This window comes from Pseudorca crassidens, chromosome 3 (genome assembly GCF_039906515.1).
Source record: "Pseudorca crassidens isolate mPseCra1 chromosome 3, mPseCra1.hap1, whole genome shotgun sequence".
Classification (NCBI taxonomy): domain Eukaryota; kingdom Metazoa; phylum Chordata; class Mammalia; order Artiodactyla; family Delphinidae; genus Pseudorca; species Pseudorca crassidens.
Window position 1 is genome coordinate 50,953,781 of NC_090298.1, and position 21,342 is coordinate 50,975,122.

The 21,342-nt window shown below is 38.0% G+C and overlaps 1 protein-coding gene across 5 annotated transcripts in view; it reads left to right on the forward strand.

Annotated features, from left to right (window-relative positions):
* Positions 1-926: 926 nt before the first annotated feature.
* Positions 927-21,342, forward strand: part of RNF180 (ring finger protein 180) — a 283,728-nt gene continuing 263,312 nt past the window's right edge. Inside the window, exon 1 of one of the 5 annotated variants that reach the window (XM_067730797.1) lies at positions 927-1,212. The gene's annotated coding sequence lies outside the window, so the exon portion shown is untranslated. Of the gene's footprint in view, positions 1,213-1,557; positions 1,770-21,342 lie in introns of those variants that run through there. The other 4 variants (XR_010941972.1, XM_067730795.1, XM_067730799.1 and 1 more) reach the window with 4 other exon arrangements.

Below are 21,342 nucleotides of genomic sequence, written 5' to 3' on the forward strand. Positions count from 1 at the left end.
CATTGATAGTTCTTTTTATTGAACCAACCTTGCATTCCTTAGACAAATCCCTCTTGGTCATGTTGTAAAATGCTTTTTCTACATTGCTGGATTTGGTTTGCTAGTTTTTTGTTGTGGATTTTTGTATCAATATTAATAAAGTCTGTAGTTTTCTTTTCCTGTGATGTTTTTGTTTGGTATTGTTTCTGTTGTTGATTTCATCGGATTTTCAGGTGGGAAATCATTGCGTATCACCTTAGTCTTGGAACAAGGCTCTAAATAAGCCAGTCAGGTAAATGGAAATGTCTATATCTAGCAGAGAAAGCTGTACAGTCCTTTGAGGTCCCCCCACCCAGTTTCGTTCCCCTTCCTCAAGCCAACTAATAAAACTTGCTTTTTTATATTCCAAACCTTATTTATACTCTTTTGATCATCTATTTTCATTGCTCTGAATCCAAAGTTCACGACGTGCTGACAAGTCCACATTTACTCAAAGCAGCCCCCTGACTAAGCGCTTTTGATTTACCGCGGGTCATGAACTCACCTACCAACTGTAATTTGTCAAGAGTGGAAACAAAAACACTTTAGTAGTTAATCCCAGTTGCACTTGGATGGAACTTTAGGCATAAGAAGGTAAGCAACTAGGACAGTGACATCAGAAGGGAAAAGTAAACTCAGATAGTGGCGCTGCCTTAGGAAAAGTCTAGGCGTGGAGATGGGTCGGGGGATGCCAGCCATCTGAGCAGGTAATGGGCTCAGCAGGTGGGCTCGGAGCTCTGAACTACAGGAGGGGCTGGGTGAGGCCACGGGAGAAGCAGGCACTCGCAACTTCTTTTGCTCTGGTAAAAGGTTGACCAGAGAGCACAACTTTCCCTCGGTGCCGCCCGGCCCGGCGCAGCTGGCGCTGCTGGCAGGGCTGCTAAGGGTCGGGGCGGGGCGCCGCCCACGCGCGGCTCGGGCCGGAACCTGCTGAGGTGGGTGCGCAGAGCTGGAGGCGGCGGGGAGCGTCCGTGAGGCGAGACCGAGGCCGAGGGCTCCGGGCCGCCGGCGCAGCTCGAGCGCTTTCCGCGGGGTTTGGCTCCTGTCGCTTCCCGTCTCGCTGAACCTGCATCGCCGCCAACAGAGCCGCCGCCGCCGCCGGAGCTGCCGCCGCGAGTCCTCAGAGCCGGGCTGCGGGCGGCCGGGCGCTCCGGGACGACGCGCGGAGCGGACGGCTCCGGGACGCGATCGCAGGTGAGGGCCGACGGCTTGGAGCTCGGCGGGATGCGGCCGCCCGAGGGTCTGGTCTCGGCCCGGCCCTGCCTGGCCGCGGCGGCTCGGGCCCCACGCTCGCGCAGGGAGGACGCGCGGAAGGCTGGGCTGGGCTGGCCCGGCTGCTTCCCGGCACGGCCTCAGGTGATGCGGAGGCGGTTTAACTTTCGCACCTGAGGCTTGCGGGGCGGCGGCGGCGGCGGCGGCGGGCTCGGGGCGCGATCCGGAGGGAGGGTGGAATTACACGGGGTCTGGAAACGTGAGCCGGGCGGCGCCTGGGGCGTGCGGGGGCGTGCGGGGCGGCGGTGGGGCGCCGCGGGGCCGGTGTGGGCCGCCCTCCAGGTGGGAGTTGAGGCGCTGTGTCCGGTTTCATCTCAGAGCTTGTGGGGAGAGTCGGCACACACCCCCTCCCACGGCCCGTTGCCTTCGCACAGACCCACTTTCTTTTGTCTGGTCCATTTCGGTATCGGCGTTTCAGCTGCTTTTGTTGCAGCCTCGGGTCCGGAGTGTACAGACTTGTTGTCAGGCAGAGGTCATGGGTAAGCTCTGAAATGCAGCGGGGCGGAGGTGGGGAGAGGGTCCATAGGGTGGTAGGGATTTATTATTAGTGCCCTCATTAGCTCTAATGTGTATATCACCGAGTTCTTTTCGAGACAGTACTCAGTATTTTTGTAGCATCTAATAGTTTTAACACCTGGGAGAGCATTCATTAGTCAATTTCAAAGGAGCACTGTGTGGACAGGTTACTATTAAGTTACCCATTTTATAGACCAGACAGCTAAGGCACCCATGAGGAAAAGTGATTATTTCAAAAATAAGCAGGCAGCCCTTGTGGGAGCTGTGATTAGAGCTTATCTGACTGAGAGTTGTCCTCAGTCCGGTCAGTCACTCAACCTCAAACAAAACGTAGCGCTGAGTGCCTCTCTAATAGGCGTATTTTTATTTACTCATTAATTACTAAAACCTTTCTTTAAAACAATAGAGTTGAGCCCTTTCATATTCCTGGACTAGTACCCCTAAAAGTGATACTTAAAAGACCAGAATCATTCCATTTGTTGAATAGGATCACTGGAATCGTAGTAAGGACTAAATTTGTTTGTCTTTTCATGTCAAACCATTAATCTCCCATATAAAAATGGGGCCACTGGGAGCCCCAGTATACCTAGTGATTATCATAGCAGAGACCCTAAATTTTTATTTAATGAATAAGTGGAATCGTGGTATGCCTGAGCAGCAAGTTTTCTTTTCTCATACAAAAGAATTAAACATTTAGAAGAATAATCATTTAAATAATTTCAATGAAAATTAACTTGTAATCATGTGCATATTATGTTGGGCTCTCTCTCCAGAGCCATCGACAATTTACCCATTTCCCTAGGGTTTGCTCTTAAATGATTTTGCCAATAGATCTTTTATTGCCCCATTTTTCTTCGTTCGTTTCATTTATATATTTGGTCTTTCAAAGTGAAGATATTTTTTCTTCTAAAATTCAAGGAAAAGAGTCTTTAAAAAAACAAGCTTTTTTCCCTGGATAAAATAGACTTAATTAGGCTTTTATTAGTGTATCTGAGGATAGACACTAGCTTCTTTAATAAGTAACTCCTGTACATCAAGCAAGAATTCTTCCAGTCAAGTATGAATTAATAATCATTTTAATCCCTGTAATATTTTATGACACATCTACCTCATATAATGCCTTTTTATCAAACAGAATAAAGCTAAAACAAGTTCAGTTAAATTTTGCTAACTATATAGCACACATTTTAGGGCACAGTATGACTAGACTTAATCACTGACTCACGGAATAAACACAGTTCTCTTTCCCTTACACCATCTTCACTCAGCACTCTGGAAGAAAAAGAATGGTAATCTGTCCTATCTCTCATAAAGGGATATTTGGAGAATTAATGAAGTAGTGTCTGGAAAATATTTTAAACCCCTTGGAAGAAAGCTGCTTTGTGACTTCGAAGTGTGAATGTAGGGTCATGAAACACTACCCCTTCCCCCAAACATGCTGTCAGTTATGTTTTTTTTAGAGTGGTCATTTCAGGTAGTTATTTTTGGAGGCTAAATACTTGTTCCAAAAGTGCTGCTGCTATTCACAATTACTTTGAATATTTGAAAAATTTAGTTGACTTACAAGCAACATAAAAACATGATTTTAGAATCTCTTTTATAAGTACTTGTCTTTGGTTTATATTTTGTAATCAAAAACTATGTAACTCAGTTTGAACATCTCTTTTATTTGCTAAACTTGGCAGAATGATTTCTGCATGGTTGCAAAACTCAGCTCTACCTTCAAGATTTTACTGCTATTAAGGATATTTAAACAGTTACCACGAAGGCTATGAAGACAATTTTGAAAGGGTGTTTTAAAAATAGTTTTGGGACTTCCCTGGCAGTCCAGTGGTTAAGACTTCGCCTTCCAATGCAGGGGGTGCAGGTTCAATCCGTGGTCAGGGAGCTAAGATCCCACATGCCTTGGGGCCAAAAAACCAAAAAACATAAAACAGAAGCAATATTGTAACAAATTAAGTCTTTAAAAATGGTCCACATCAAAAAATCTTTTTAAAAATAGTTTTAATTAATGGCAAGATTATTAGAAGTAACCTTCCCAGAGTGACTACTCTGAAATGGGCACTGCTTACTTGTAGGTTTGTATACATTTGTAATACATATATGTATATCTGTGTGTACATTTGCATATTGTTAAACATTTTGAAAGTAATAATTTGGATTGCAACCTATCAATTATTTATTCAAGTAGAATACATTAAGTAAACCACATATAATACTGGAACTGTATTAAGTTGTGACTGTATTTCATATGAAAAATAGAACTTCACATACATGCAAGTGTAAATCTTTATAATAATTTAGAATCAAAATTTAGCTGCACATTATATGTTTTGAGTGTAATATAGCTAAGTCAAAATGGCCTTATCAAAATGCGAAATTGCTATTTTCAAAAAAATCATTAGCAAGTTGTGTGTGGGAGAGATTTTCTTGATCACACCAATTACTGATGTTCATTTTCTTCATTTCTGGATTGTTTGAAAATTTTGTATCTGTATTATACATATTATATATCATATAAGTGTCAGAAGTCTGTTATAACTATATTAGCAGTTAAGGAGATATTGGCCTAGTCCTCTAAATTCATCAAGCAGGAGTTTTATGATAAACATATGAAATCATTTCTGAGGGATCAGAAGTAGGGAATTTTCCATGCAGTCAATAGCTTGAGAACAGGGATAGTATTGTGGCTGCAAATATACCCCATTCCATTCCATTGAATAATAAATACATAATAAGGAGCATATGAAAAGAAGGGGTATTATCCTTTTGATATTCAAATGGAAAAAAGTTCCATTACTTAGCAGCCAAGTCTCTCTTTTTAAATGAGAGTAAATGGTAACTTTGAAAGAAATCACCTATTTTGATATGCAGATTACTGAAGTGACAAATAAATTACCAGCTGGCAAGCAGAAATTTTCCCCTAGCGTAGCCCTTTCTAAGATGAGCAACTGTGATGGTAAACATTACCTTCTGGTTATATACAGGGGTTTGTCTCCCACGTATTGGTCCTTGCCCATCTCATTCCATTGATGAATTGTACCTTGCCTCTGACCCTCACTCTAATCTCTGAGCTTACTTCATCTTTAATTGCCACCTTTGGGTGGAAAGTAGTTGGTTCAGAAAGGAAGACAGCAGAGGGAAGGGATGAGAATATCTGTTTCATGTATAACATGAATTTTTTTCTCGTTTTGGAAGGTTAATACTTCATTTTTGAGGTCTCATCAGAATTCCCTGCATCAGAACAGCCCCAATAAGTAGGCAGTCCCCAATAAAATGGTGACATAAAGATGCCCACATTAAAATATCTTCTTTTGGCCCTAGTATAAAATAATATGTACAAAAATAATATTATATTAACCAAAGCTAAGTATCTTTGGTACAGTAAACATTAACCACATAATTAACAAGATGTTTTATTGCTTTTCTTGATTTTAGAAAATATTTGAGGAAATGACTTGAATGGTGAGCCTTTTACAAAATGTAGCTGAGGAAACTGGAGCTGTTGCATTTTTTTTTTTTTGTCTTGATAAATTTCTCTGTAGCAAGCAGAAATATTAGAGATTATTAATAATAGAACTGCCTTCAAGTTCTGTAATCTCTTTCCCTGATGTAACTGGTGGAAGAACCTTAGAAACAAGCAGTAGGTCATTAGCACAGATTTTAAAAGCAACTTCAAAACATCTTTCATAAAATTGCTGAGATAAGCATGAGGCATATTCTGATTGAGAATCTCCTGGCCTATTCATAAGCCTGGTGAAAAAAATTTTCCGACGAGCCAGAATTGAAATATGAACACCAATTTAGGCAGCATGGGATGAATAGTATAGATATGTGGGCCCATTGTATAATGAGTAAATTGGGGACTGTGTTAAAGTTTATTTAATAGAGTTAGAAATTAAAACTAAGGTATATTTTTCTAGCCATATTCTGCTTGAATTTTTGGTTTTATTTGTTCCCAGACCATTGGTCTCCTGGAAGATATATAAATTGTATAATTAATATTTGTATAGTTTCACCTGTCTGACTTAGAACTAGCTAAGGCTGTAGAGTCCTAAATAAAGCTTGCTCTACTCTAGTCTGACATTATACTTTTTGCTCACCCAACAACCATACCCTTTCCCAATTTAGTGTTTTGGCTTATATTATTTTCTTTGCTCAATATGCCCATTCCTCTCCATTCTACTTGCTAATGCTATCTAAATTCTCTCTTACCCTTTAAGACCCAGATGGAATACTACTTTTTTCCCAGAAATCCTTCCCTAACTCCCTATTTCTTGTTTTCAGTTTACCATATCTATTTGTTAATTACTCTCTGTTTTTGATAATTTCTTTTATTTTGGCCTTGAATTTGTTTGTTTTTTTTAACTTATTTTTATTGGAGTATAGTTGATTTACAACGTTGTGTTAGTTTCTGCTATACAGCAAAGTGAATCAGTTACACATACATGTATATGCACTCCTTTTTAGATTCTTTTCCCATATAGGTTATTGTAGAGTGTTGAGTAGAGTTCCCTGTGCTATACGGTAGGTTCTTATTATCTATTTTATGTATAGTAGTGTGTGTTTGTCAATCCCAATCTCTCAATTTATCCCTCCCCACCTCCCCGGTAATCATAAGTTTGTTTCCTACATCTGTGACTCTATTTCTGTTTTGTAAATAAGTTCATTTGTACCATTTCTTTTAGATTCCACATGTAAGCGATATCATGTGATATCCATCTGACTTCACTCAGTATGACAATCTCTAGGTCCATCCATGTCACTGCAAATGGCATGATTTCGTTCTTTTTTTATGGCTGATATTCTATTGTATATATGTACCACATCTTCTTTACCATTCTTCCTTTGATGGACATTTAGGTTGCTTCCATGTCCTGGCTATTGTAAATAGTGCTACAGTGAACATTGGGGTATATGTATCTTTTCGAATTATGGTTTTCTCTGGATATATGCCCAGGAGTAGGAATGAATTTGTTTTCCACCTAGTTTTTTTTCCCTCTAAGGCACAGGTCAAATATTCGATATATATTTTCTTGAATCATGTATAGCACCTATAACTCTGTATACTAGCTGGACATATTCAACTTGAAAGGTTAGATCTACAAAAGATGTATTACTTAAGAGAGTAGGGTAGAATATCTTCATGCTTCATAATTGTGTCAGTGTTCTGGTAGAAAATACATAGCAGGCTCAAAATGGAGTAGTTCAGAAGATTAATATTAAAAGTGTTCCTGGATTAAAATAAACCAACAGTGGATGGTGAAGCATCTCAGGACTAACAATAGTGGGAACCATTATCATCCCTAGACCTGAAGGAGTGAGAGAATTGGATCATGACTGAAACCCAGAGAGGGTAGCTATGTGGGGAATGCTGCCTGACTAGACCTCCTCCGGCCTTTCTGTGATTGGGAAGAATGGGGAAATAAACACCCCAGCTTCACTCTCTTCCAGCCCTCTGATTTCCTGGTGGTGCTTCCCACTGGCAAATCCAACTGGAAGGCAGAAGATTAGGGGGCCCTATTTTTGCAGGTCAAAAGTCAGCCTCCTGGGAAATAGAGCAAGGTAGGGTGGAAAGTACCTCTGGAGTGGGGGGCGAGGGAGGCAAAGAATATCCAGTGCTATAATCATATCATCTAGAGAGTGTTTTGATTACAGTTACGTAAGCCTTTTTGTGCTGTCGTTATTTCATAAAAGGCATACCTGTTTCTTTCTAGTCTAATTCAGTTACTAACATCCAAGAACACTTTATTTTATGATTGATGCATTTCATAAGAACCACTGTCCCTCTTTTGTGGTGTTAGCTGGTGTGGTATCGTTACGCATGTCTTCTCAGTGATTTCATTTTTTCGTATTTTGTGTTTTGCTTGTACAGTGCCCAGGTGGGAGAGACAGAACTTCTGCATAGTCATTGGGAAAACTGCCCCATCACCATTCTAACCACATGATTTGTCTGAATTAGTCAGGATTGCTCATTTTTCTCTTTGTGACATTTTCATAGATCAGTGGTTTTCAGTCTTGTTGTATGTGGTTCTCATTGCAGATACTCTGTTTCAAGCAGGTTTAAGATAAATCTTGAACATCTGTTCTTTTAAAAAGCTTTCAGATATTTCAGATGCACAAATGTGAGAAGCACTAGCACAGGTAATCATTTTGGTCATAGTTTCCCCCTCCCCCTTTAATGTACATGTAGCACTCCTCAGTAATTAAGGCTCAAATGGAAAGCTAATGCTGCTTTATGGACTCTTCAAAGCAAAAAAGATGTTTTAGATTTTTCACATTGAGAGGTGCTCATGATATAGGATGCAAAATATGTGGTTTCCATATTATTAAGGCAAATGAATTTAAATTTTTAAATATAGATATAAAACCTTTTAAATATACAGTATAGAGAATAATGTAATGAACACTCATGTTTCCACCATGTAACCTTATATTAACATTTTATTTTTTTCTGATTTTTTTTAAGAAAAAATACATTACACATAAAATTTAAGCCCCCCTTAGATCCCTTTGAAGAGGTTACCATTATCCAAACTTGGTATTTATCATTTCCATTCATGTTTTTATACTTTTGCTATATATACATGTATCAGTAAACAAACTAAAACATTGTTGTGCATGCTTTAATTTTTTGTAGCTATTACTATGCTGTGTGTTTTATTCTTTACCATGTATATTTCTGCAGCCTTTTTTTCCCTTGTTTAACATACTTTGGAATTTTTTTCTACATACATGTAGCTTTAGTTTATCAACTTTCATTGCTATATAATATTCCATTGTATCAATGAGCACAAATTAATTTGTCAAATCTCCTATTGATGAAACGTTGGTTGTTTCTAATTTTTTGCTACTACAAAATGTTGCGAAAGTGAACATTCTTTTATGATATAATATTTCCTTAAGTACATAAAAACCTAGAAGTAGAACTGCAGACCCACATATACACGTTCTGTCTTAGCAGATCTTGCCAAAATGCTTTCTGAAATGCTTGTGTCTAGTTATACTTCCCCATAGTGGTTTATGAGATTTTTGTTGTTGCTTTGTATTATGTTTACACTTGGTCTTGTCAGACATGTGATGGGCATGAAATGGTATCTTGTTTTAATTTTAATTTTCCTAATTTCTTGTGAAGTTGAGCACTTTTCATATGATTGTTGGCCATTTGGGTTTCCTCTTCTGGCAATAGTGACTTTATATTCTGTGTTAATTTTTCTGTTGGAGATTTATCTTTTTAAAAATTTGTATTGTAGAATCCATTGTAGATATTAATCATTTGCTTATATTTATAAGTTTCTTCTTCCTATCTGTGGGTTGTCTCTTAATTTTGTTTGTATTTTCTTATACTGAAGTTTTAAAAGGTATCAGTATTTAAAAATTTTCAATATTTTGCTCTGTGTTTTGAAACAGTTTTATGACTCAACATGTCGTCATAACCTTGGTCTTTCTAAGGTTTGCAGCTCTCTTCCTTACGTTCATAAATTCCTTCTAGATAGAATATAAATAAATAAATGAAGAAATAAACATGCCACACAGTTTATCACTGGAATATACATAAAATTATTAATCCTTAACAATTTGTGTAAAAAAGTTTCCCAGTTCAAAAACAGCATCTAAATAGCAGCTTCCAATGTAGCTTTTTCTCATTTTTCTTAAAGCTCCTATGAAAATGTAGAATAAAATGGAAACTCACCGCAAAACTAAAAAGCAAAAAACTCCTAAAACACTAAAGCTGGGGGGAAGTAACCTTAATTAAGAAGCAGATTGTCCTCGATTGAAGGGAATTTCTCTACATCAGCACCTGCAAATCCCTATCCCACCCTCACCTCTTGATACAGACTGCCTGATAAATTCAGGCAATGCACTTTCTGGGTTCCCAGCAAATTCCAAGAAGCCACTAGGCAGAATGTAAGACGTTTGTGGTGGGTGCTGCAGAGCATCTGGAGACCTGAGACACACGGAACCCTGGTAATAATACATAGCAGCATCACGGGTCACGCCGGTTCCTCTCCCAGAGAAACAGGCAATAAAAGATAGTGCAAGATGCCCCTTGTGAAGAACAGAGTAGAGAACAGAGGACCAGGTGGTGAAGCCCTGTTAGGGAAACTGGACTGAGTGCTTTGTGTATCAGCAAGCTCTGCCACCGTGGATCTGAGCAGGTGGGCAGAAAAGCGACCATGGGTAATTTCCTCACCTTGTCTGTTTAACACTAAGTCTCAGTAGATCCCCCCCATGATTGAAATGTATAGAAAGAAAAAGTAATAAAGCAATCTAAAATGAAACCTCTGAAATACTGTGGGACAAAGGAAGATTTATTATTGAAAAGAATTAGAATGTGACATAAATTTCAGACTTGATATATATTAGTCACATGAATATGGTATTTTATATCCCTAGTGCTCAATTTGTGTTCAGGGGTTCTGCAAACAGTGAAATATTTAACCCCCTCATTGTTTTTATCACGTTGATATTTTGAGGTTCCTTATAAGATTTTGTATGAAGGGTAAGTGCAATGGCTACTTTCTTAAATAATGTTATTCTCAAAAAATTGAACTTTAAAGAAAGAAATTTCACTAATTAAATCAACTTTGTTAGGGGATCTTACTAATCACCATTAAAAGTTTTGTTGTGAAACTGAGGATATTGGATTTACTGAGAGTCAGAATAGCTGTTCAGAATGTAGGATAGGTTAAGTGCCTTAGATGTCTGGAAACATTTAAAGAAGGCAGGCTAAACCCTGCCTATTTCAGGAGCCTCTAAGGACCTCACTGAATGGGAAGACAGAAGAAACAACTGGTGCAGCATGGCTGTTTCAGGATTATAAACCAAATCTTCGTCTTAGCACACCATCTAAGTATCACTGAATTCCATGGAGATCCATGCTGAAGGACTATTTAGAATAGCTGTCTGCAGAAACATTTGCTGCCAGACAGTGGTAAACTTATAAGAACAGGAGAATAAATGATAGCAAATTGGGTATATCATGATGTAGATTCTGTAATTCCAAAAAAGCGGGGAGTAAGCAAAGGCAAAGCAAATGTTAAAAGTAAAATGCACTAAAATTCATATGGTTAGATAGGAGTGTGTGCATTTTTTGTGGACTCTTGTTAACTTATTGAGCCCTGATTTATTTTTAGAATGGCTAAAGAAGTGTATTTCTGATGTCACCCAAAAGCTGATCACGACAATATAGATCTTGAAGCTTAGAGCTAGTTACTGCTTCTGTGCCTTACCTTCTGCTTTTCTTAGTGTAGTCACCTAAAATGCCAGCAGATAGAGGAAGGGCAGCCAATGATGTTTGTTGCCTTCTCTGTTCCAGTAAATGACTTAATAGAGAGCACTTTCCCCCTTCCCAACTTTGAACTCTCTGTAAGGACTTCAGTCAACCTCACTGCTCTTGTCCTTAGAAATCTCAAGATTCTAGAAATAGGAACTTCCTCCTTATAAAATGATGGAGATAGTTTGGGAAGTTACTTTACTTCTCTAGGCCTCAGTTTCCTCATTTATAAAACGGAGTTAACAATCCCTACTTCACAGGAATGTCCTGATGATTAAATGAGCTAATGCCATTTAGTAATCACTGTCTTCAAAAATAGTAGTAGTATGTAAAATAATTCCAACCCCTTGAATTCATGTTTTATATGTAGAGATTTTAGTTTAAAAAATATGGAGAGTATACTACTTTCTGTCCCATTGCTAATTAAAAAGAGAAAAGTACTATTTTCTGATGGATAGCTTCATAAAGAGGATTATAAATAATTTGAACACATCCAGTGACATATAGTCATCAAACCACATAAGATGTCATGAAGCTCAGATCATATTCTAAAATGGAGCTTCTAAAATTCAGTCTCTATAACATCATTAAAAGGCTGAGACCAGCTTCCTTTGGTGGTGTTTGCTAAATTTACCCTGGTGATGCCAATAAGTTGTATCCTGACTTTAAGCAGAGTAAGGAAAGAATGCCTTTTTTTGAATGCATAAGAATGTCTTGCTTATGCTTGCTTACTTATTCACTCATTCATTCAACTGATTAATGCCCAGCACTGTGCTAGCACTGTTATAAACTGTTAAGGAGTTTGCAACTCAGCAAGGAAGACAGACATGGAACAAGTAATTAAAAGCATGATGAATGTTCTGAAGGAGAATTGGAAAGGTCATTGGGGGAAAAAATAGGTCAAGGAAGACCCACTCCCCTTTCTTCTCCAGGGAGAGGCATTTAAGCTGAGACTTGAAGGATATGGCTCTATTCCCTGGAGGCCAGGGGCAAGCTTTGCAGGGATCCAGGGGTAGGAGCAGGGGGAGTGAGCCAGTGGAGTGGAGGAGTGGAAAGAAGTCTCGACTGCGGGCCTGTAGAGCAGACTGGGACTGAGGACAGACAGCAGCCTGGTCAGCAGAGCACTGGGAAGCCCCTGAAGGGTGCAGGAAAGTAATGATCTGTTATGTGTTTTCAACAAGGGCTCTGCCTTCAGTGTGGAAGATAAAATGCTTCAGATTTTCAAAAAGTAAAGCCTTGGTGATTAGAACCATAATTTTTGGCCTAGAATTTTTATTTATTTATTTATTTTTTTGCGGTACACGGGCCTCTCACTGTTGTGGCCTCTCCCGTTGCGGAGCACAGGCTCAGCGGCCATGGCTCACGGGCCCAGCCTATCCGCGGCATGTGGGATCTTGCCGGTCCGGGGCACAAACCCACGTACCCCTGCATTGGCAGGCGGACTCTCAACCACTGCGCCACCAGGGAAGCCCTTGGCCTAGAATTTTTGAGGTCACACATTTGCTTATTGTTTATAGAGCATATGGGGTGAAATATTTTCCTCTTCACACATTTCTTCCTTGGCCTGTTAGAGAGATTCTGTCCCATTCTACCTTTTTGAAAAAGCTGGCAGGGTATCTTTTGTCCTCAGTCCACTTTAATCCCCTTCTCTCCCTTTGCCCCTTCCCTTCAGAATTCTGATGTTTTCAGAACAAATCCTAAGGAACATGACCATAACTCTGAGTGACATTGCCAAATAACTGGAATTAGAAGTTTTTCTTGCAGTGGTTAACAGAGGGGAGTCTTCTGGTTATGATAACCTGAAAACCTATGCTACAAATACTAGAACTTCTCTACAGATATTTGATATATACTACATAAATGCATAGATGAGCTTGTAACAAAGTAAAAGAAAGCCCAGGAGCTAAAAAGAAGAAGAAAGGTGGAGAGAGCTTGGCAACAGACACATGACATAAAAACTACCCTTAGTGTTAGAGTGAGGTTGCTAGGCTCACTAATATACTCATAGTTATACAGGAGGCCAAGGCCTTGGGTACACATAAGGCAGGCAGCTGGGAACTGAGACCCCTGAGTAAAGCCAGGACTTGGGAAGGGTAACATTTTCAGTAAAACAGTAGATTAAAAAAAAACGGCATCCACGGACAAAGAGATTACGAGGAAGTCTGTATTGGCTTAGTCTCTGAGTAGATGGTAGAGAAAAGTCTCATCTGAAAATTCTGTTTGTTCAGTTTTTATAAAAAGAAACTTTTTATGAAAAATTTCAGACATACACAAAAATAGAGGAATGGCATAATGAATCATCATGTATCCATCAACCAGCTTTAATAGTTATTATTATTCTTCCATTCTTGTTTCTTTTTTCTGCATTATATATAATTTGTTTCTACATTATACAATTTTGCCTGTAAATACTCAAAATTAGAATATTTATCTCTAGCCTAAGGACCTTTAAAAAACAGCAACAGTTTTATATATTATGTCCAACAAAATGAACATTTCTTTAATATCATCTAATACCTAGTTCATGTATAATTTTCTCTGGTTGTCTCAAAAATATTTTTTTACAGTTGATTTGTTTGAATCAAGATTCAAACAAGGTCTACACATTGCATTTGTTAGACATCTTAAATCTCTTAAGTTTCTCCTCCCTCTTTTAAAATTAATTTATTTTTTGAAAAAACCAAGTTGTATTTGGCTAGTTGTAGCCTCACGGTGTCATTTCAACATTCCTCTATTCATGTAGTAAATAAAGTGGTTCTTAGATTTAGAGGTTTGATTCAGTTCAGGTTATTATTATTATTTTAAGAATACTTTAGAGATGGTGCTCAGTATTTTCAGCTGCATTACATCAGGAGGCACAAGATGTTTGGTTGTTGTTATAACGTGAATTGTATCCCCCCAAATTCATATACTGAAGAGCTAATTCCCAGTAGGTACCTCAGGCTGTGACTGTATTTGGAGATAAGGCCTTTAAAGGGTGATTATGTTGGAATGAGGCTGTTTGGGTGGACTCAATCCAATCTGACTAGTGTCTTTATAAGTAGGGGAAATTTGGACTTGCAAAGAGACACCAGGGTATGTGCCTACAGAAGAAAGATCATGTGAGGACACATGAGAAGGCAGCCATCTAACATCCAAGGAGAGAGGCTCAGAAGAAACCAACCCTGATGGCCCCTTGATCTTAGACTTCTAGTCTCCAGACTGTGGAAAAAAAAAAAGTCTGTTGTTAAAGCCATCCAGTCGGTTGTATTTTGTTATGGTAACCCTAGCAAACCAGTATAGTTGTCCTGTTTTCGAGTGATGTTAAGATTGATCTTTGAGTTCAGGTGGTAACAGCCTTACACATACATTATAAAATGCTCCATCATCCTTTTTTCCAAATGTTTTTAGTATCCATTGATTTCTTTCCCTTAAATCCATCATTTCATTAGGGGTTGTAAATGGTGATTATATTAATCATCCTACATTTATTAGCATGATACCTTTAAACTGAAGAATTTTTCCTCACCAACTACTTGTTCATCCCGAAATAGTCTGTAGATTCTTTTCCTATACTTATTCATTTTTAATTCTGCCATCCTCCAAATCACCTGAGAATCCTTAACTTCAGATTTTAGTACTTGGATTTATATTGAATACTAACAGGGTGAGCCAAGGAGCCCCAAACTGAGAAACTTACCTAAAAGCTATTCCTCTGCTGGTGATATTCCTCAAGCATCTGGCAGATACAGTGTGAAACTCTTCTTCCTGGAGGGGCAGGTCCTCAAACAAGGTCCCATAGTTGTCTCATGGTAAAGATGAATTCATACTCCAAAATTACAAAACTCAGGGGGAAATGAGTGAAAGTTAATAGACATAACTGAGAGGAAGTTTAGATCCCCAGAAAATTTATGTGAGCCCGGGGGCTCAGGATTTTGTTCTCTTCTCTATCCATACTTACAACCTTATAGATCTCATCCATTTTCATGGCTTTAGAGAACCTGCCCACATTTAAAGCTCCTGCTCAGACACCCTTCAGAACTCCAGATTCTTGAATCCAGCCTACACTTAACAGTTCTTTGTGAAAGTTAAATAGACATCTCAAACTTAATACATCCAAAACTGAACTCCTGATCTGCCCTTTCTGTTCCACCTGCATCTGTCCCCATATCAGTCGATGGCAGTTCCATCCTTACAGTTGCTCATGCCCAAAGATTTGGAGCCATCCTTGATTCCTCTTTCTCTTAGACCCCATATTCAGTCTGTCTGTAAATCCTGTTTGTTCTACCTTCAGTGTATATCCAGAATTTGACCATTATTTACCACTACCACTGCTATCACCCCAATCTGGGCCTTATCTTTTGGCTGGATTACTGTAGCAACATTTTTCCATTATAATGGAGTTTATCTAGTAGGAGAGTTAAATTGATAGTTTCATAACCACATTTCCGCTTTATACTCAGAATCTTATTTAAAACTAAATCTAGTAAGCCATTTAAAAAGTGCTACTTTAAACTACTATACATAAAATAGATAAACAACAAGGTCCTACTGTATCCCACAGGGAACTATATTCACTATCCTGTAATAAACCATCATGTAAATGAAAAAAATACCAGAAACTAAGTGGCTTAAAAAAAAGTGCTACTTTATCCAATTTTTCTTTTCTAACCTTAAGTAATTATGAGTAAGTAAGAGTTTAGTAGTGCAGGGGCATAATCTTTTGGAAGCACCTTGTATATTAGGACAAGCTATTGATTCATCTAGAATCATATGAAAATGTTAATTATATTTTAGTCTCTAAATTGGACTTTTTCCCCATGTAATGCAGTATAATGAAATTAGTCATAGAATTGGCTCATAGGTGAATTTATGTGAAATGAAGAATGTGGGTTATATGTGATCTGTTAGAATTTCCTTTCAGTGCCCAGAGTGAGAAAATTAGTTGCCTCCAATTCATATCAACAACATATATAGGCATGTAAAAAGCATCATGTGGTATTATAAAGGACTATGAAGATTTGAGATACTGCTTATGCCCTTTCTTTGGGTACTTACAACTTAGAGGAAGAAACAAACGTACACATTAGTATAATACCTGGTGGTGTAGTGACATGAGTACTAGACAGAGGCTTAGGTAACAGGTGAACTATTCAAAGATAAAGGCTGTTCAGGAAAGACAGAGCAAACAATGAAAGTGCCAAGAGCTTTAAACCCTTTTGTGGGGAAGATGATGGGATAAATAAGTAAAATAAACAAGCCCAAGTTTCTTAGCTTCCAGGTCAGTGCTTTATCTGCTAGGAGATACCTACTACTTTTTTGTCTCCATTATCTAGCAATCTTTTGCAGGTAACCTAGTATAGCTGCCTCTGTATCCAGCAAAAAGCATCTCTGTGTAACTACACCTTTGCCCAGGAGAAAAAAGGGTTTTGAAGCCAGTGTGCTTATTTTTGTTACCAATTTCTCATTTGAATCCTTTTTTGATTATTGATACTTGACCCATCAAAAAGAATATAGCCATCCAATAAAAGCATGGTGAGTTCCACAACTTACTTATTATCAGCTTTCAGTTAAGACCATGCTTCATATCATATTAATATATTTTACATAAAGTAAATATGTTTTAGCTCTTACTTTCCATTCTAAGAAATCAGCCTGAGAAGCACCTGGGGAAACAAGGCTGCAATTGACCTCAGGATCAATTCTTTAATTAGATACTTTCCTCTGAGAACCCTGACAATTTTGCCTACTCTCTCTCTCTCTCCCAACTGGCTTAGAACCCCTCTTACCCTCTCATATGCGTTCACAGTACATGTTTTATTTTTATTTTTTGTGTGTGTTCCCTGACAAAACAGTAGGTTCTCAGCAAATATTCACTGAATGAGTGAATATTTGTAGCCTCAAAACGCAAGTTAAAATTAATTTAAAAAAATCACCTGGTTTTATTTTCTTCATGCTACTGCCTCTTCTTGGTCAATCAGAAATATTTTGGCAGTTTTTAAAAAATATGTTCAGATGTATCCTAGCCTGCTCAAAAATCTCCAAATATGACTATATCTATTGCTCGGAACAAAACTTTGCAGGCTCATCATATGGTGATTTCTAAGATTTACATATGAGAACAAATAGACACACACCATTTTGAAAGTATATTTTAGCTTTCCTCATAACTCTATTAATTCTGTATGTAATTTCTACCTTTTCATATATTTTCTTCCTAAGGAAGTAGCATGTGAGAAATGAGTGAATATTTGGATGCTACATACTATTACTTTCATCCATTTTTAGAGTGCATTCCTTCTTTTACCAGAGTGGCAGCAGTTTAAATGAGCAAAATTAATCAAAATACAGAATTTACAAAGTATCTACATTTCTTCAATGATATTTTTACAATTCTTAAAGGTGTCACTTGGATTCAAAGACTGCAGTGAGCATTCAAGACTGAGTGTCTGAGGTATGTTTGTGAGAAAGAAGAGGGCAAAGGAGAAATTTAAAAGAATAAAGAGATGGTGTTCAACTTCAAGTGTAGTGTGTAGTTTAAGAAGCTATGTGAGAGTGTAAAAGAACTTGGTAGCTACTACAGCATCAAATTTATATTACCTTTTCTCCTTAAGGTGGAATATGCATTGTATTATGCCTAAGAGTTCAGCAAGCCCAGGGGAGGTAGAAGGGAAGAAAAGGGAGGGTGGGTAGAGGTGACCAGACGGTGATAAGGTAGTTTGAACTACTGAATAATTCTTTGTCAACAAAAGTTGGGTGCTTTCCAAGAAAAATGTCTCTCGATATGAACACTAAAGTGTATGCAGAACCATTTAAACAGTTAAAGTTGCTGAAGTTCACTTTATCATGTTCAACCCTGAAGTATGTAAACCAACAGTTACTGAAGAAAATTGAGGTGTCTCTCTGTAATTTGTGATTTAGACAGTTGTAGAGTTAATAAATTGGAGGCTTCAATTCCCATTTTAGTCACTGAAGCTATCAAGTCTAGAATTATAGAATTGACAGTTTAGAAATCACCTGATCCAATCTCCTATTTGTACCTGTAAAGTATCTGATACCCTTGACAAAGATTGAAAGCTAATGTAAGAGGGATCCTGAATTACAAGCCAGCTTTCACTAAATAATACATGTTCTAAAAATATCTATTGAACCACATAAGGCATATAAATTCCACAGGACTCTAGTTATATCTGTAAAACCCTGTTTTAATTTCTGCCTAATGTAAGATTAATTTTCGGGTCCTGATGTGTTCTTAAACAGTTTACAAACAAGTGTAGTGACTGCTGCTTTGAAAACTCAGTTATTTATATTTTTGCAATTTTTCACAGACCATTGATTGCTGTGTTATTAATGCTTCTTTTCTGTATCTGCTTGGAGTTGAGCACATTTTATTCCAGTTCTTCTGTGGTCACAACACACATCAAGAAGATTCAACATCAGCAGGGGAAGCTGACATGGTATCAATTTTACAAAATAACCAATATCTGTGCAGCTTATTCCCAACAGAGTTATTACATATGATGTTCTGTTTATGTGAACAATCATTGGTTTCAAAGCCCACTTCTGCAAAACATTTGTGGATGACTTCTGAGGTTACTGTGTCCTACATAACAATAAGATTTCTTTTACACTGGGAACATTTCTTTATATTACAAAAGAAATACTGCTTCTTATTTCATGGAGACATAATCTACCAAGCACTTCCAGTTTACAACCTTTAGGTGCCAAATTGTGCCTCAGTCTCATGGCTACAAATGCAATGTGGTGCTTTTAAGCAAAGACAAGTATATACACATCTTTAATATAAGGCCCCAGGGGGTATGGGCAGGATTTCTCAATCAGTAATAGAATATTCCTTTTCTGCAAGTAATTTTCTCTCTGATTTTAATAGTCATTCTCTCCAAAATCCTGCCAGACATCAGTGTATTTTTGTTAACGTTATATATACAGGAAAGGTGTATATATAAAGAAAATACTCAAATTTCCTCAAATAGTTCTGACTTTTTACTACTATCATCATTGCAACAGACTAAGACTGACATCTGTATTTTTCTCCATGGCATCATTCCTTTGTAAGAGCTCATGTCTAGTTTGTTTGCACATTAGAGAGAAATCCCATCTAATCAGCATTGAATGTGCTCCCATTGACACATATGTATATGGATACACATATGTATCCATAGACCTCCTACTTTCAAACCAATCTTCAGCAGACATAGAGATATAGATGCTTCATTATTTACGTGTAGTAACGTGGTATTGAGAGTCACGGTTGACAGCAGCCTTTATCTGTAGTGCATTTTCATGAGGTTTTCCTTAAAAACAAACAAACAAACCTAAAATTTAGAAATATTATTTGCCTTGAAATGGTCCAAATTGGCTAATTCAGTTTAGTGTTTTATTTTCTAACTTGGTATGCATTGCTCCTTCCACACTTTTATCAGTTTTACCTCTGTTGGCTTTTTGTTTATACCTTGTTCCAATTTTTAAGAAATATATAGGTAATTGTTAAGGGAGCTCCAGATTCTTTGGCCATTTCACCTTTGATTTTTCTTTCTTGTTCACTAGCATGATTTTTACCTTTTGAGAAATTTTGAACTCAGTATTTTTCACAGGAATTTATTCTATGAATTCTATAAAAGGAAAGACATACAATAAAACATGGGCTTTCTAATAATGTCAAAATTGAGAAGACTGGCTTGGGTTTTATAGGTACTGTTCTAGACTGAATTGGCTGCAGATATGTTTTATCCTTCAAGAAAAGGGAAAAATGACCCTGAAGATAATTCAGAGATCAGCAGGACTGCCACTGCCTGCATAGGCCCGGAGCACACAGGTCCAGAGGGTAAAGTTGTCTCCTCCTGAGTTTCAAAGTGGAGTCACCCTCAGTTTTAGCAGACCATGTCCCTCTACATGGCCTCAAGGGCAAAGCTGCCTACCATGGCCAAGGGCTTGAGGCCACCCATTCCAGTGGGCAGAAGACAAAGCCACCACCATAGTGGGCCCCAGCAGGCAAAGCATTGAACCAAAGAGAATTATTGTTGAGCCTTAAGTCTAATGTAGTTTGCCTGCCTAGGTTTTGGACTTGCTTGGGACCTGTCACCCCTTCCTTTCTTTTTTCTGATTTCTCCCTTTTAGAATGGGAATGTCTATCCCATGCCTGTCGACCATTTTATTTTGGAAGTACATAATTTTTCTGTTTTCACAGGTTCACAGCTTAGAGGAATTTTGCCTCAGGATGAATCATACCTCAAGTCTCAGCCACACTTGATTTAGATGATACTTTGGACTTGGAGTAGATTCTGGAATGGGTTAAGACTTTTGAGACTGTTAGGATAGGGTGAATATATTTTGCATGTGAGAAGGACATGAATTTTGGGGACAAGAGGGAGGAATGTTATAGAGTGAATTGTCTCCCTCCCAAATCCATATATTGAAGTCCTTACCCCCAATATGATGGTATTTGGAGATAGGGCCTTTAAGGTTAAATGAGCTCATAAGGGCGGGGCCCTAATCTAGTAGGACTGTTGTCCTTATAAGAAGAGGAAGAGACACCAGAAGTGCACATGCACAGAGGAAAGGCCATGTGAGGACATAGCAAGAAGGTGGCTGTCTGCAAGCTAGAAAGAAAGCCCTTACTAGAACCCAAAATTTCTGTCACCCTGATCTCAGATTTCCAATCTCAGAACTGATAAATTTCTATTGTTTAAGCTACCCTGTCTGTGGTATTGTGTTATGGCAGCCCAAGTAAACTAATACAGGTATCATACTGACAAGGTAGAAGTTTTTCTTACATTTGGAAAACCAATGTTAATGTCAGATTTCAAAGGAAAAACTATTTTCAATCATCTAAATAAACAAAAGTATACTTTCCCATTTGTTAATGAATATTAATAACTTTGAGTAGATAATGCTATTATATGTCAAAATAATTATATTTTTTAATTAAGACACTTTCAGAGCAGTTTTAGCTTTACAAGAATATTGCACAGAAAGTATAGAAAGCTCTCATATACTCCCTCTCCCCTGTACAGTTTTTTCTATTATTAACCTCTTGTGTTAGTGTGATACACTTTTTACAGTTGATGATTGAATGTTGATGTATTATTTTTAACTAAAGTCCATAGTTTACATTAGGGTTCACTCTGTGTATAGTTCTATAGGTTTTAACAAATGTATAATGTCATGTACCCACCACTATATTATAGTTCCACAGCCCTAAAATTCTCCTATGTTTTAACTATTCATTCTTCCCTCTCTCTGCCCAAATAATTAGATAT